General features: G+C 32.6%; 1 long non-coding RNA gene across 3 annotated transcripts in view; it reads right to left on the bottom strand.

Annotated features, from left to right (window-relative positions):
- Positions 1–8,457: 8,457 nt before the first annotated feature.
- LOC110115166 overlaps positions 8,458–18,539 on the bottom strand; it is a 30,851-nt gene continuing 20,769 nt past the window's right edge. The window contains exons 2-5 of one of the 3 annotated variants that reach the window (XR_003702247.1): positions 18,012–18,053; positions 16,953–17,857; positions 8,908–9,027; positions 8,458–8,824 (exon numbers count right to left, since the gene is read on the bottom strand). This is a non-coding gene — a long non-coding RNA (uncharacterized LOC110115166). Of the gene's footprint in view, positions 9,028–16,952; positions 17,858–18,011; positions 18,054–18,539 lie in introns of all 3 variants that reach the window. The other 2 variants (XR_003702248.1, XR_003702246.1) reach the window with 2 other exon arrangements.

Genomic DNA, 18,539 nt, shown 5'->3' with positions numbered 1-18,539 from the left:
ATCCTCTTGCAAACAATTAATTAATGACATCCATAAGCTGTACACAGAGATAATTAAAGTATAATTAACGCCTACTTAATTCGTCATCCTTCACCACGAAGGCATAGCCATTGCTTAAATTAAGAGAACTGAGGAAGGCTAATTAAAAATCATGCTAGGCGACAAGCCTGTGGATAAACACGTGTCACTTTTTAATGATGTATTTAAGCGTCATTAGGATAAGTTAATGACATTATTTAGCTTGTCATTAGTCATATGGTTGTTCATGTTTATTAAGTTAATATTTATCCTAACTATTTTTAGCCCATAATTATCTCACAAATCCAACGAAATTGTGCATAAAAAGCATCATAAGAATTTCTCTATTGAAATTTTAATAAGGAATTACTTATTAGCTATTTTGTGTGTGAAATTGGAGAAAATGAAACTCTATAGCACATTTGATTACTTATAGATAAAATTAATGTGTTATTTTAGAAATAAATAATTTTTTTGGGTGAAATTAAAATCCACACTTTTATGGAAATTTTAAGATAATTTTTCCTTTACATCAAATAGAGACTATGACTCTTTTTACTCTAAATTAATTATATTTTTTATGAAATTGTTATATGTTTTGCTTTAAATTTTTGGGAATATAGTGGGGGTATCAAGGAATATATTTATTTTGCTTTAAATGATGATTCATATATAGTTAAAAAATAAAATATAACATGTGAGATATTTTCTTTCATGCGGAAAGTTTGAAATTGATCATAAATTACTCATTTAAAACAATATCAACTAGTTATAACCTTGAATTTTAAAAGATTGCTCTTCTCCACAATTGAAGAATATGATCATATGATCATAAAATATAAAAGATTTAAATTGCAATAAATTTCTCCTATGAAGGTGCTGAATCTTTAGAGTTATTGATGTGCATAATATTTCCCAATGGTCAAAATTGAACCTTATCCAGGATGTGAAGGCATCAAATGACCATGAATCAATAAGATGGTTGTATGGATATGGAGGAAGGGAGAATTCAATGGCATTGAAGTGATTCGGCTAGTCCTTCTCATGGAAGGAGAGGGAAAGTAAACCAATTGGAGTTTGATTCAAGGTGACTAAGATAATCAAGATAGTCTCTTTTCATGAAAAGGGTGAACTTAGGGGTGTCAAAACTGGGTTTCGGGTCGGGTTCGGGTCGGACCCGAACTGACCCGGGGTTTAAACGGGTTAACCCTAACCCGACTCGGATATCTAAACGGGTCGAAAAGTCTGACCCGGACCCCGACCTGTCGGATTGCCGGGTTGACCTGACCCGACCCGGATTTGGGTTCTGCCGGCGCCAATGTTTTAAAACTCGGGGATTTCTTATTGGTTTCAAATCTATTTTAGTTGTCCATTATGATAGAATCAAGATATATTTATGGACTTAATAATGTCCATTTTGACTCCCATTTTATAAATCTTCATGATATGTGTCGGCTTATGATGATATACATTGCTCCATTTCCTTGTTAGGAAGGTGACCAAATGATCTCGCCATTGGGCCAACATGATGAACCTAATAAGCTAGGGTATGGGATCGATGACAATGGTTTAGTAATAGTTGTTGCCAATTCTGTCTCTAATCAAATGATGTACATCATTTTAATTAATACTATATGCCACAAAAATATTGTGCCTCTAGGAAGCCCAAATTTAAAGAAATAAATATACTGAACAAAAATAACTAAATACAATATAATTTACTGCTCAATATGAGATGCTTATAGGAAGAATTGAAAAGAATGCATCAAATGTAGGGGATAATAATATTATTAATCTGAGTCCTAATGTAGTTGCTTTACCGTCTGTGAACCTGGCCTATTGTGTCTCCTGATGTGCCAAATCTTAATGAGGGAAATTTGGAGGATAGTATTTCTCCTCATTTAGCTCAGGCAGATTCTGTGGTTGTTGGGTTCGATCCTGCTTTGTGCTAGTGATGTTGGTGGAGGTTTTAACTTTATACCGGCTTTGTCTCGTGCGGTTCCTGTGTCTGCCTCATGTGTTTTGGCTGAGGCTGTAGAGCCTGGTGTGGTTGCTGAGCAATCTCGTTCCTCTTTTTCACCTATTCAAGATGTATCTAGTGGTGGTGTGCCCGAGTATAGGGGTGCTGCTTATTCTTCAATGGTTTTGGAGAAGCATGTTCCTTTGGATTTTGCGTCCAACGATGGCTTTGAGGATTATGCTAGCTTTGTTAATATCCCTATTTCTACTATGACTAATGCTGAAATGCAAGATCATGTGACTAAGACCGTCAACATCTCTGTTTTGGTACAAACTGGCTAGCTTATTTTAGAGGATTCTCTTTCTTCTCTTTTGAGTGGGGAAGAAGGGGGTTTTCACGATTGTGAGCATGATGTGGTTGGCCGTTCAGTTGGTCGTGGTCGTGGTCGTGGTAAACATAAACGCAGAGGTAAGAAGTAATTGGGCTGGTGTTTTTGGTTGGTTGCTTTGGTGGTTTTCATGTTGGATGGACTATGATGAGAAGGCTCCTGCTTCCCCTATTTAGCTTGGCTGTTTGGCAACCTCGGTGTTTCGGTTGTCGCTTGGTGGTTTCTGGTTTGAGCTCATTTTTCTGGCACTGATGGATGGTCCGTGTTTGCCTATGTGGTTGGTGCTGGGGGCCTCCTTTCTGGTCCCCGCCCAATGCTCTATGTGCTCTGTTTGGAGTTTTTGGGTTTTTTTTTATTGTTGTTCCTCAAGTTGTTTTGGCGTTGACTTCGTGATTCACGGGTTGCTGACCTGTAGCTGTTGTACAACGTACCTTCTTCTCCTTTTATTTGAATAAAATTTTGTTTAAAAACAATTTAAAAAAAAAAAAAGAAGAATGCATCAAATGGGCCTAGTTCCTTATCCAATTGGGATGGTTATAGTAATGAGCAACCACCAATCTTCTAGGATGTGCCATATATGTTCTATGTTTATGACAAAAAAAAATGAGCTTTTTCCCATACAAAAATGGACTGATTCAATTTATTTCAGATCAATTTGGTTGATTTAGGGTTTAAAAACATAAATTTTGATGCATATGATTTCTTTTTAAACCATCATGATGACCAAATGTGATTAATTAATTCTATTCAAAAATTCCTTCATTTGATCAAAGATAAAATTTCAAGAATTAATATATAATTATATATATATTATTATATATATATATATTATATATATTATATATATATAATACCTATATATATATTAATATCTATATGATAATCCTTGGTATGACATTGCATACATAGATTTTAAATAATTTACGCCATTAAATTTCAATTTTACATAAAAATAGCTTAATTATGAACAAATTAAAATACATTTTTTATTTATTTATTCTTATCATCTAACATAATGATTATCTCTTAGTGACATCATGTCTTCATGATTATGCTCTCTACTTTCCAATAGAAGAATTTTAACACATAATATGTATTTCACATAATTATATTTTAAATTAAAGAAAAGACAAGACTCATTAAATGGATGGGAATCAATTATGTAAATGTTGGATTATTAGATTAATCAAATTAAATACAAGTCATTGAGTCGATTTTATCTCTAAAATTGACTATGAAATATATCACATAGAAATAAAGTTATTGTGAAGAAAATAACTTTTTTTTTAAGTTCTTGCATAAAGCAGGTCCTAATTAGCTGGAGCAAAAATTTTTGAATGAACGCGAAAAAACAGTAACCAAGAGAAAATTGTGATTGCGATGATGAAAAATAAATAGTAAAAAACTATTTGAAAATCTAATGCATTTTTGGATCGACAAGAATATTATCAAATTCTTTATAATCAATTCATTAGGAAACTCAGTTAAGATTTGATTTTTGATCTTATATAATTCACTCTTTATTAATTATTTCTCTAATATCTGTATATTTTTTTCTCTTAAAAGACTTTTCAATTCATTATGAAAAATTTATTGGACTATACCATTATTCTCTAAAGAATCTTATTAAAGATGTAGCCTAAGAGTACATTAATTTTTTCATCATGTGCCATAATGGAAGGCAAGTAAGGCCCTTCTGCTTGCATTGGTGAGGCTTCCTTATTAGATGCTTTTGAATTTTTATTATTTTTTTTTAATAGGCGCAAAAAAATTAAGGGAATTATATTATGACATTTAAAATTTTTATATATTTTATAATTAAATATTACCTCCTAAACATAGAAGCTATTAAATTCACTCAAATACACGTGTTAAGATCAAATCATTGAAATTTTAAATGGAATAAGAAAAAAAATAGGGAAATTTGTTGGAAAACTTTGACATTTTTGAAAAGAATTTGACAATAAAGTAGGTTATAGTTGTCAAGTAGCCAAGATTTATAATCTAGGTGATATATTTGAAATTGTCAAAAATTAGAAATATATGATGAGATGATACACGCTAAATACTTACAAAGTCAAGCCGAACACAAGTCATCCCTAGCTTAAGCTTAAGCTTGATTAATAAATCGATTTGGAGTTCGAGCTCGAGCCAACTTTTTTTATTACAAAAGAGAGAAATTATTTATGATTTAAGCAATTATTATAATAAAATTATAAAAAATGTCAAATTATGAGATAAATTATAAAGAATCATTTGATATAAGAGAGTATATATATATAATTTTAAAATATTTTTAATAGTTTTATAATTGGATTTTTGAATTCTAATATATTTTAAGTATTGTGTCCTAAAATATTCGCGACAGACAATATATATAAAGTTTAGCGTCCTAATTTTGTACGAAGATCCAACACACAAACAAATAAGATAGAGGGGTGCGACATTCACAAGTGGCACCAGAATTTTAACATGGAAATCCCAAAAATTGAGGAAAAATCACAGGGTCTTGCACAGTTTGAATGAATTCACTAGTGCTTGTAGTCAATTACAATTAATGATCTTCGTCAAGGGAAGGTGTTGGCTCAATGTCATAAATATATATCATATATAGCAAATTACATAGTTAGAGAATGACATAATAATTCGTCTCAAGAGAATATTGTTTTATCCATTTGGTTGACAGGTCCATAATCGGATGATGATGGTCCGAATGACCATAATCGACAAGTAACGAAGGTTGGAATGATCATAATCAACCGATGGTGGTCGAAAAGTCAGTAGTTGGCTGGCAACGATGGGGGGAAGAATCGTAATTAGACGACAGTGGTTGGAAAAATCGTCAATGACTGCTATATGGAGATCCAATGGAGATGGTCAAGATGAGAATCGGCAATGGCATCCTAGTAGATCGAGTTTGACGGCAATGACGTCGGGGTGGAGCTTCAGAATTCTCTAAGCTTAAAAGTGTTTTCTCCTCTTCCTCCTCTTCATGTGAAGAAAGAGGGTCTATTTATAGTTTTGTGGGAGTGGCATGGCTAAATATGAATAAGATCAAGAGAATGTTGAGAGTATTTCATTAGACGGTTGAAAGTAATTCCCTTGATCATCGAGCGTTTATCAAATATTTATATGCCTAATGATATCAGAATTAAACAATCTTGACCTTGTTGAATTCGTCTCATCAAGCTGCTCGATTCTAATATAAGCATATCATATTTGACAATCATCTAGTCATCAAATTAATACATTGAACCTTACAAATATGCTTGAGACCCTTGATATGGGGTCATTTGGGTTCGGATTAAACCAATTTTGATATCTTTGGGTTCGTTTCTTCGAGATGTTCAATTCAACTATAAATTTGTTGAAATCAATAATTGGATAATTCCAACTTTAATTTTGAAATTTTTAACTTTGATATGCCTAGAGATTCATGCCCGATCAAAAAAATTTTTTGTGATATATCATTAAGTAAGCTTGTTTTTTTCAAGTAATCACCCAACTAATTAAGAAAAATAAGTATTAACCATTGCTTTATACTAATCTTTTTTATAATTAAAAAATCTCAATTCTAATATTTATTAAGTTTATGACTAATATTTAAAATAAATTCCTATTTTAAACTTTGTTTTTAATCCACTGAACTAAATTGAGATTGCTAGTTATTTAAGGAAATTTGTTTTAAACTTGTTTCTAAAGAAAAAAATTTGGTTTCTGAAGAAACCGTGAAACCTTTTCACCATTTCGCCATGATTTATCTTTTTTTTTTTCGGTTTTTATTTACTTTTCCGATTTTGCTCAAAGATATCTGACTCTACTCCTACAACTAAATTCTAATAGTAAGATGCTCATTTTAAAAATTTGATCTATTGTTTAGACTTTCTTGGGGACGATTTTCTTCCTTCTTAAATAATTTTTTTAGTATAAAAATTTTAATTTTTAAACTAAAAATTTGTTTTAAAAAAACAATAAAAAAATCATCCAAAGTGTACACCGTTCACACAAACATTACGTACCTAGCAGTATCCAACGGGACCGAGTTCCGGTACCTAACGCTGAACAATGCTTGTGCAAACAGTTCTCTCAGTCTGAACTCCGCACCTAATAATCTCTCCGTAACTCTCATATGGATGCAAATCAGATACAACCACATTAGCTATATCTAGCGACAGTACCATATCGAGCCATGATACAACAAAAAATAATAATAAGATGCATTCTAATTGATCTCAACGTTCTAAAGAAAAATTAATAAACAAATCCCAAAAATACGCGGTGCTATCCCCCAAAAATTAATCATTTATTTAGAGGAAGCCACATTTTTTGGGGATCTGATCCAACCTATCATTTTTGGCATATCCCAATTAAAAAATAATTTCTGATGCGGAAAAATAGGAAACAAATGTTGCAGATAAGGACGAAGCCAGATTAATGACAATTTAACAATATTTTTATGAGTATGAATAAATGTATGATTTCATTCATATTTAATAAAAAAAGATATATCTTACTTATTAATTTGGGGAAAAAAATTAATAATTTTGAATTGAAATTTAAAACTCATAGCATTTGATAGGTTATTAATGTAAATAGAATGGATTAATTTCATAAATTTGATTTATTTCAAAAAATATTATGTTATCCATATAATTCTATTCTTCGTCGCTAACTAAAAATTGTGTTCTACATGTAGGGTTTGTGATGATCCGATTTCAAGTTGATTTGAAATCGGGTCAAAATACAAAATAGGCTCGAATGATTATATTAAGGCTCGTTATGTTTGATTTCAAGGCAACTCGGCTCAAAATTGACTTGAAAACTGATCAAAAATTCTTGCTACCAATTTCTTCTCAATGGTTCAACCAAAAAAAATTGTTGAAACCAAATTTCAAGCCAATTATAGGAGAAATTATTCTGTGCAAACATCAGAGTCCGTAGGCCAATCAGACACGTTGCATCACCTGATACCCAACAGTACTGGACACCAATATTTAGCAAAAAAGTGACAAGACATTTTCTGATTGATCTCTAAACAACGTCTGGTGTCTCCACATAATAATTTATACACTTACAGACATCTGTTTTGATGTCACAAAATGACCAAATTAGCATAATAGGAAGCCATCAAGTCACAATTTTATTCAAATTAGCCAATTTCAATTGCTACTAAAACCAACATCAATCTCTCACAAATTTCAATCCGGTAAAACATACTTACATTTTCACAAAACCAACTTCAATCTCTCCATGACTCAAATACCAAGTGAAACTAAAAAAAAAGCTATCAATTTCTCCTCACCAAAAAATGGGAGAAATCAAATCACATTATTCCTCAACTAAAAAAAGTAATAAACAAGTCCAAAATGTGTATTCCAAAAAGACTTGATTCATTCAAGTGCAAATGAAATCACTACTTCCGATATTCAATGCATAAACTAAAAAAAAAATCCCATGTTTGAACCCAAGATCGACAAATGGAGAAAAGAACATCACTACCAGTTGAGCAAGCTTAAACAATTCTTTCATTTTGCTGAACTAATTTATATAAAACTCTAGCAAATATCTTCAAAATTTCATTCTAAAAATAACTTTTTTCCGGAATCCAAAATTAGCTTTTCCAATACAAACCTCTTAAAAAGCAACCAACGAATAAAAAGCACCTGATATAATGCAAAATGAAGTCTTAGGCTCCGGTTTCTAAAAGCTGCTTTAAGAAGCAGTAAGAAAGTCGTCCCACAAAAAGCCTTAGAATAGACTAATTCAATAAAATGTAGCACATTAAGCTAAGCAGGTATTTCTCAAGAAACCAATATAAAGGTGTCCGAAATAATATTTTTACTTTTTTAACCATTGAAATTCACGCATATCTCTATAACCATAAATATATACTCTGAAACAAAGTTTAAATTTACATTGCAGCCACTTCACATTAGAAAACAATACACATCAAATCAAACAAAATAAAATTTTACCGACACCACAGGTTTTTTAAAAAAAATCTATTTTGCATCAAATCAAATCAAAGAGCCAATAAACCTGAAAACATTCTAAAAAAGGGTGATCAATAGCTACAAACAGACGCAGTAGGGAAACAAACAGTGCCAATGAATTATTGTTACAATCAAATTCAAAGCAATACTTGAAGAACAGAAGAAAAAATGTGGAGTCTCTATCAAGCAATCTAGGGGCCTACACACCAAACACAAGGAATCAGTTTGGCCCACGCAAGAGAGACGCATGATCTTGACTGGACGGATATGATAAGATGTATCAGCATTCAAAAAGCTTTGGCTGGTTTAAAATATACACATAGAGGCAAAACCTCCTCCATCCTTTTCCTTTTCTGCAGTATCTAGTATTGTGAACACTTACACCACTAAATATCAAAAGGCGAGGAGAACTGCAGCGTTCTAAGTGGGAATGATAAGTTTGAGCAAGCAATGCATGGCCATGCACTAACAAATTAGAGTTGCAGGTAAAGGCAGAATATAAAATCCAATGGTAACAGTATTTTACACTGTGTAAAGTGATAACTGACCTCATCACCTATAACCATCAATACTGCATCAATGCCCTCAAATGTGTTAACTTAATGTTAACTAGTGATTGTCCTGTTCCATTCGAGTGGAGGGTGTAGACCCATTTTTTTTGTAATATTCTGCCAAGAGCGAATATTACGAATTTGTAAAATAATCAAACATGAGAAGAAGATATTAAGATTTATGCGGTTCTGTCAAAATAATAGCTTTAATTTTATGGGTGAGTGTGAGGATGTGATCCACTGTAGAGTAGCCATGATTGTGTAAATAAAATGGGGCATAAAAAATGTTATTCATCAAAATCAATTTCACCCAATATCGCCAATTGATATGTCATCAAAAAATTATTTTGATCGGGCATGAATCTTGAGGCAAAATCAGGTCAGAAGCTTCAAAAATTAAATCTGGGATCATCTGAACTCCGATTTCAGCGAACTTACAATCAAATTGAGCTTATCGGAAATACAAACCCAACAACACCAAAATTCAACTCAATCCGAGCCCAAATAAGTCTTAATCAAAGACTTGAAGTGCTATTGGAAGGTTCAAAGCACAATTTGGATTACCAAATGGTTTCCAAACATGACATGCTTATAGTCGAATCGAGCGGCTCGGCGAGACGAATCCAACGAGCCCAAGTTCGCCGAATTATGATATCATTAAGACCTTTAAATGTCTGTCAAACGGTCCACGATCAAGGGATTCAATATCGGCCGTCCATCCAAACCACTCCACATTTACCCTCGATCTTCCTCCTATTTACTAGCCATGCCATTCTCAAAAACTATAAATAGCACCTCATTTCTCTTAAGAGGGGACCCAAGCAAGAAGAGAAAAGAAGGGGAAGAAGAGAAGAGGAGGGAAAAAGCTCCTCCTCGATCACCGCCGGAGTTCCGCCTGACGTTCAAGTGAAGCCGGAGTTTCGTCCGACTTCCAAGTGATGCCGGAATTCTGCCCGACTTTCTAGTGACGCCGGAATTCTGCTCGACTTCCAAGTGATGCCGGAGTTTTGCCCAACTTTCAAGTGGAGCTGAAACTTTGCCCGATCTCCAAATAACGCCGGAATTTTGTTTAATCTCCAAGTGACTTAGGAATTCAGCTCGAATACAAAACTTGTTTATAACTGAATTTCAATCTGGGAGTGAATCATTGTAATCTGATCATCCTAAATTTTAAGGATGAGTCAGCCTCTCGTACCTCAAGCAAACACTAGTGGAATTCTTTCAACTGGGCGTGGCCCCGTGGTTTTTCCCTTTCCAGGGTTTTCCACGTAAAAATCCTGGTGTTCTTTCACCTTCTATTTGTGTGCTAGATATTTGTACAACGCTGAGACGAAAACTTTCTAACTCTATCGCCGCGTATATTCTAGCCCGCAACAGTTTAGCGCTGTCTGTGGGAACATTATCCCACAATTTCAAGTGTTACTTCAATAGCCAACAGACATAGCAATCGTATCTTGGGAGCTTCTCGCTCCAACTCCCATCAATCCAGGAACCAATTTATGAATCATGGACGCCCAATATCTACATTTTGTTATCCTGGGGGACAAAACGTTGCTGGAGAAGGAACCTCTGGACCTTCCCTAGAGGAGCGAATTCAAAAGATGAAAGAATCTCAGAACGAGATTCTTCAACTTCTGCGGGAGACTCGACAATATTAGCACAACGGGAGGAGGTTCTTCTCCCTCGAGCTCCAACACTGGTCGAAGATGTTCAACTCGAACATCTTCAAGCAGAGATTCCTCTTCCTCCGCAATAGAGAGATCAAACATGAGAAGAAGATAATAAGATTTATGCGGTTCTGTCAAGATAATAGCTTTAAGTTTAATTTATGGGTGAGTGAGAGGATGTGATCCACTGTAGAGTAGCCAAGCTTGTGTGTAAATAAAATGGGGCATAAAAAATACTATTTCTCTTTTATTTGAATTTTGTTAATCGAGCTTTTCTTTTTATGGTGATATTGGGTGCATTTGATTTAAAAGAGAAATTAATATAAGAGAGATAATATATAAATAATATTTAACTAATACTAGAATTCTCCTGGTGAAAGTTCTTCAATGGTAACTTCCCAATGTTTATGAAATCATCATAATATTTCTTTCATCATATTCTTGCACCTTATCAAAATATTACCGCACTGTTTTTCCTTAATTCCTTTGTTTTTTTGCATGATCCTTTTCTTTTCTCCCTCTATTTTAGTTTTTTATTTTTTTTTCCTCCCAAACATTGTCGCTGTCATGTAGAGGTGTAAGTGAGCCGAGTCGGCTTGAGCTCGACTCATTTATGAGCTCGCGAGCCGAGCTTATTGAGCTCATGAGTCGAGCTCGAGTTCAAACTTGAACTCATTTAAATGAGCTCAAGTTCAAGCTTGGTTGAGGCGTGGCTCACGAGCTGGCTCAATTCACTATTAATATTTTTAAAATACTTTTTATTTTATTTATTAAATTTTAACCCGCCTAATCCCGCTTAAAAATTAATACTAAATGTTTTAATCTTCCAGCCTAATATCGCTCGAATTCGAGGCTGATAATGCTCGTGAGGCTCGAGGGCGTTAGGTAGTCGAGAGCCAATATAAAACTTGTCGAATAATCATGATAAATTATTTAATATATTATGTTATGCTATAGCGTTCTCCGGAAGCGACAAGTTGTATGACATGAATACAATGAGAAGTGTGTAAGGGCTGTTGAACTAGCGCCCGGGTATAATGTTAAATAAGGGTTCCCACATCACGAACGAATGTGAGCAAAAAAAATAATTCATGAAATTAAAATTAGGATAGGAACTTAAAATATAAGTTCTTAAAGCAAATTAATAAAATTAATAAATATTATGATTTATATAAAGATAAATATTCTTATCATTCAGTTAACTAAATGATTTGGAGCGAATAATAGGGTGATTAATAGTTTAGGTTTAAATTATATATTCAGATAGGAGTCGTACTAGAAATGATGTAAGTGTAATTATAGATAAGAGTTTAAACAATAATATTATAGAAATTAATAGAATTGGAAATAAAATTATAACTTTAAATATTTCTGTTGATGCTAAGATTATCAATATTATAAGTGCTTGTGCTCCTCAGGTTTGGATATCTATTCAAAATTAAAATTTTGAAATAATTTAAAAGAATTAATACAAAAGATGCCTCTTGAAAAAAACAAAATAAATTAAAAGAATAAAAAACAAAATATACATTTTGAAGAATGTTTTTATCGGAAAAAATTTAAATGAACATGTTAATAAAGAGGGAGGAGATTTTAAAATAAAAACATTAATGATGGTTATAAATTTGAATCGATTAATGAAAGTTGTAGGATCATATTAGATTTTTCTTTGGCTTATGATTTTATAATTGATAACACCTTATTTAAGAAAATAGAGGAGCATCACATAACTTATAAGAATTGATATAGTAAAACTCATATTGATTATTTTTTATAACAAAAATAAATTGTTTAGATTTTCAAAGATTGCAAAGTTATTCCAAATAAATGTTTATGTACTCAGCATTATTTATTAGTTTTAGACTTTAAGATAAATTGACATAATATAAAAAATAAAGTAAAATATTGTCCTAAAATTACATGACTACGTTTAAGAAATACTAATAAAAATATTTTAAGAATAAGATTCAAGATCTTAAGATTTTAATTGTATATAAGAAAGCTAATATCATGCGAGAAAAAGTAGCTAATAATATTAAAAATATTGCAAATGATGTGTTTTAAGTAAAAAAAACTATCAATAATAAAAATAGTTAGTGATAGAATTAAAATGTGTAAGAAAAGATAAAAAATAAAAAGATTTGTTATAATATTAGTTTTATCCAGACACAATGGTGAAAAAGGATTCATGTAACCGACCCCACGTAGTGGGACAAGGGCTTGATGTTGTTGTTGTTGTTATAATATTAGTTTAGATGTAAAATCTCAAAAAAAAAAAAGTAACAGATATAATAAGGCACGTAAGGAATCTAAGAAAGCAATATGTGATGCAAAAAAATTAATTTTTCATGGTCTATATAATAAATTAGATATTAAAGAGGGCGAAAATTTTATGTATAAGTTAGCCAAACGAAGTAATATGAGAAGTAATTATTTAGTTAAAGTGAAGTGCATTAAAAATGAAAATCAAAAAAAATATTTTTATTAAAAGATATTCAACAAAGGTTGATAAGATATTTTGATAAACTTTTTAATAAAAATGTGAGAATTTGATTGACTTTAGAGAATTTAACACTCTAAATAAAAATATATATTTTTATTTTTATTGGCGTATTTATAAAATTGAAATTATATAAGCTTTTAGAAAAATGAAGTGCGAAAAAACTGTTGGATATGATGATATTCCAATAGAGATGTGAAAATGCATTGGAGATGAAGGAATTTCTTCGCTTACGAAACTTCTCAATATTATTTTAAAAACTAAAAAATATCAGATGAGTGGAGAAAGGATGTATTGATTCATATTTTTAAAAACAAAGGTGATGCACAAGGGTGTGCGAATTATAGAAGAATTAATTTAATATGTCATATTTTATAATTAAGGCAGAGAATTATTAAGTATATGTTACATCGTGATACTAACATTTCTCAAAATCAATTTGGATCCATGTCGGGTAGGATCTACAGATGATATTTATTGATTTAGAGAAAGCTTATGATAAAGTTCCAAGAGAAGCTTATGATAAAGTTCCAAGAGAAGAGTGCTATGGAGACTTCTAGAAAAAATAAAAAAAGAGGTTAATAATACTTATACTCAAGTCAATGGTTAAGTTATTACTTGCATTCAAACACAAGGTGGTTTGACCAAGTATTTTCCTATTTTAGTTGGATTATATCAAGGATTAACTTTAAGCACTTTTTTTTTGTTTTAGTCATGAATGTTCTTACTATACATTTTCAAAAGGATGTACCTTGTTGTATGCTTTTTGCTAATGATATTCTTCTTATTAATAAGACTAGAGAGGGAGTTGAACGTAAACTTGAATTTTGGAGATCAACCTTGGAGGTCTAAAGGTTTTCATTTTGAGTAGATCTAAAACCGAATACATTGGAGGGTAATTTTAGAAATAATAGATCTATTGGGGAGATCGTGACTTTGGACAATCAAGTCATTAATAAGAGTACTCGTTTTAGACATATGTTGTCTATTGTTCAGAGTGATTGTGAAAAAGATGGGAATATTATTAGTAGAATTCACGTTGGATGGTTGAAGTGAAGCAATGCATCGGGCTTATTGTGTGATAGAAAAGTACCCCTCAAACTTAACGGTAAATTCTATACGATGGTGCTGAAACCTTCCATTCTAAATGACGTAGAATGTTGGCCATTAAAAGAGAAGCATAAAATTAAGTTAAACGTAGCAAAGAAGAGGATGTTCAGTGGATGAATGGCTTTCCTCTTTGAGACAGAATGCGAAATGAGCATATACGTGAAAAGGTTGGAATAGCTCTAATGGAATATAAGATTAGAGGGCCACAAACATCTAAATCACAAATGTTACAAATTATGATGGATCCACCAACGCCAATAATGCACATTCCACTGAATTTTGTATCCTCGAAATGAATGTCTACTATTATTCTTGTAATGGCATGATTTGACACTAATACATATTGTAAAACATAAAATCTATTTGATAAATCATGTATGATGCTCTCCCCTTCAATATGTACCATCTTTCCTCTAGAACCTTCCCTGCATAGTAATAAACAACCATTTTTCCCAATTTCCCAAATCATAGTGCTCCAACATAGTAAAGGTTGGTTCAGTCGATTCAATTGAACCGGCCAGCCCTAACTAGAAACACCGGCACGAGCAAGTTTTTCGCAAGCAAAATCGAACAAGGCTTGGCTCCGCGTGCTCGTATAAGCCTCCATGACGGATTGATTCGTTGTTTAAAGTAGATAAGGATGTGAGTGAGTGAGAAAGAACGACTCTTCATGTGAGGCATCTTCATTTCACTCATTTCTATAGAAAAAAAAATCACTTGGGAAGCTCTGTGCATATAGAAGTCTCGTTCAAACTTAGGATTAAAATTCTATAAGATGGTGGTGAGACCTGCAATGCTTTATGGTGCAGAATTTTGGCCATTAAAAGAGGAGCATAATATTAAGTTAAGTATTGCAGAGATGAGGATGCTCGAGTGGATGAGTGGCTTTACTCTTAAAGATAGAATATGAAATGAGCATATACATGAAAAGGTTGGAGTAGCTCTAGTGGAAGATAAGATTAGAGATAGTCACCTTAGATGGTTTGGTCACATAAAACGACAGCCTTCCGATGACTCGGTTAGGAAAGTAAATCTATTAGAATTTGTTTATGTTAAAAAAAGTAGAGATAGACCTAAAAGGACATGATTAGAAAATATTAGAAATGACATTTCTTTATTAGATTTAAATGAGAATTTGATCCTTAACGGAACACAATGGAGAAAAGGATTCAGGTAGTCGACCACACGTAGTGGGATAAAGACTTGATGTTGTTGTTTTATAAATATTTTTAATTTTGTGCTTATCCTAATAAAATGATTTGCTCAAAATCTTAACAAAACTATCATTCCAATACCTCTTAATCGAAACCAGCGGTGTTGATTGTGAAGTCTAGGTCAGGTTGAACCAAGTCCAAATAAATTTGACATCAACATTGGTTATAACTACCCTCACTTTCATTGGCTAGGTGCATGACGTGTGGCAGGAAAATGATTATGGAACTCTGAAAGATCACTCCATTGATGGAGCCCGATTATGCATGTGGAAGCCACCAAAATGGTGGAGCCACCCTTTGCTAAATAAAGGAGCGCCTATAAAAGGGAATCCCTGGGCATGTGAGGCAATCACATCTTTAAACCTCTAATGTTTTTTTTTTTTTTTAAAGTTAAATATTCACATCTTTAACATAAAGAGAGTTTCTAGTAGATTGGTCTGCTTGGCTCAGCATAAATTCAATTTTCTCAGCAGAACTCTTCATACAAAAGTAATTCAATATTTTTTTCTCTCTCTAACATTTTGATTAGAGGTGCAATAGCACTCAATCAACTAATTGATAGTCTCTAATTAATGCAACCACCTCCTTCATTGCTCCCTACTTTCTATCTAAACACTTTATCATTCTTTGAGAGACACTATCAGTCAACTTTATCTTCGATTCAATGTTTTGAGTAGATTCATTGTTGTGACCTCTGGCTGATCCAGTCATCAAAAAGTGGCAGCACTAACATTTATGGCTCCTAATGAAATAGTGGAATGGAAACTGAGTTCAGAAATAAAGGATTGGTGTCCTGTATTAAGAGTAGTTATGACTTATGGCCATGGGACAATTCAAAGATTCTGAATACAACCATTCAATTGCGTTAAAGACCTGTGCTCCATAATAAACTGGTAAAAGGGTAAGACTTTGAACAGTCGATCTCATGTTATTTGACCTTGGCTCAAGATCGGCCCAGGCCCAGCATCATCCAATCTGATTTTATCTTAAGCTAGACTCCATTTGACCAGAATTCAAAACAGATGGTTTTGTTAATTTCAAATAACTCAATACAAGAAAAAAAAATATTTAATTTCAATCGATTTAAACATTTAAAAAAAAAACTTAGTACAAAAGATACATATATGTAGAGGCAAAAATGAAATAAAACAAATATAAGTCTATGTATAAATGTGTATACACGCATATATATATATATATATATATATATATATATATGCAATTCCATCCTGCTATTTCAATTTCTATACAAGCTCAGCTCAATTCAAATTTGATTTAAGCAAGTGTGGCTTGTTTTCTTCAATGTGAGTTGTTACAAGACAAAAAAACTGATCCAATTTTGGAAAGATCTTTGATCTTCAAGTCAAGTTCAGTCCTACGGAAGTAGTAGTGGTCAAAATATGACGCTAAATATAGATATAGGCATGCATGAGCAGCATCTGTTAACAAAATAAAAAACAGCCTACGAAGAAAAAAAGCAAGAAAGTTGGGCCCTTTCTTTGACTTTAGATCTCAATTATTTCATTACGAGCAAGATTGAGTGGACATTACCTGATCAATATGCAAAAGGTTGAAAAAGCTTCCTTGGAATGCAGCTGACTGTGCGTATTGGTGCAAGTAGAGCACGCATATTGGGATGTGGTAGAGGCCCTAGGTTTTAGACATCACAAACAAAATTATAATTGACAAGTGACATACTGACAAGACTCATTGCTTGTCAAGTCTTCTTTAGAAGAAAAACGACATTAAACAACAATGCCCGCAAGTGGATTTTAAGCTAAAATTCAAAGAGATGATGGGATGTTTGGGCCATCGATGCATCTATGTGGCAACAGAAAGACAAAAGTAAATAAATAAATGAATTAATGGAATCCCATATAAGATTATCTACAGGCACAAATAAAATTTTCATTTGAAAGTGATAAATTGGGATGAAATCATTTTTTTCATCCAACCATGCCTATTTCCCTATTGCATAGGTTATCAGACAAATCCTTTCCAAATATTTCTGTGTTTGAGGGCCATACTAGCAGTTTTCGGTGTATTAGCCTTGCCCCTAGTAATTTTGTAGGCCAAAGTGGTGAAGAGAGGTAAGAAAGGTGTCAATCGAAGTAGTAAAGAAGAAATTGATAAAGATGGAAAATCAAAATTAAAGATTAAAATGTAAAAAAATGAAATCAGTTTAACTAATGATGCATTTATTTTGGATCAAATAACCTCTAAATGAATTTATTTGCCAAAAGGCTAAATATGAACAGTATTCAATAGTTCAAGAAGATTTGCAGTTCATAGATTACTGATATACAAGACCGAAAAATCTTAAGAGAGAAAAAAATCACATCCGTAAACTTCACGAAATAGCACTCCCCTTCAATAAAAGAACAAGGTTTGGATGTTGTCATGACCCCAGATGGAAGGACACCAACCAAAGAGCAGTAATTTCACTGTGGAATTTTCTGCAGCCCAAAACAAGTTTAGTGTAGGCAAGATGCAAAATTCAAGTATGATAAATGTAGGATCTGCTTGCATCAAACAAACGGAAGAAGTGCAAATCCAGTTAAGTATGAAATATAGGCAGCTTCTTCAGGCTTGATCACTTGGATTACTTACATTGTTCACTCATCAAGCTCATTGCTAGTGGTGCTGTAACGCCTGCGAGCATTTTATTCTTACAAATTGAAGTAGTCATAAAGGGCATGATGATTATGATGAAGTACAACACAAATTAACTTTTTCTCAAAGAATTTGGGTTTCATAAACAATGATGAACTGATTATACAAGAAAGGTCTTCAGAAGTCACTCATGGTAATTTAACTATGTTCAAGACAAATGAGTAAAGTAAGAAAGGAACAAATAGTAAAAAAAACTGTTTGATCCCTGTATTGACGAATGAGACTTTAATCAACTATTTTGATGAAAAAATCATGATAAGATTGTGGCTCAATTTTAAGTTTTTGAATATGAACAGAGCATTTCCACCAAGCTCTACAAGTTTTACTTGCCCACAAGCAAGAAAGTACATACGTTCAGTCTCATATCAATAAATTTAATCATCAATTAATCTATGAGAAGTAAGAATATAAAGATTGATGATCAAAATCAAGCATTTAGCAGTTGTGCTTACAGTTGAGCTTCCA

The sequence above is a fragment of the Dendrobium catenatum genome, unplaced genomic scaffold (assembly GCF_001605985.2).
Source record: "Dendrobium catenatum unplaced genomic scaffold, ASM160598v2 fragScaff_scaffold_1220, whole genome shotgun sequence".
In the NCBI taxonomy this organism is placed as follows: Eukaryota; Viridiplantae; Streptophyta; class Magnoliopsida; order Asparagales; family Orchidaceae; genus Dendrobium; species Dendrobium catenatum.
Note: the sequence above shows the minus strand (reverse complement) of the source record. Positions and strands in the feature narration are given on the sequence as shown.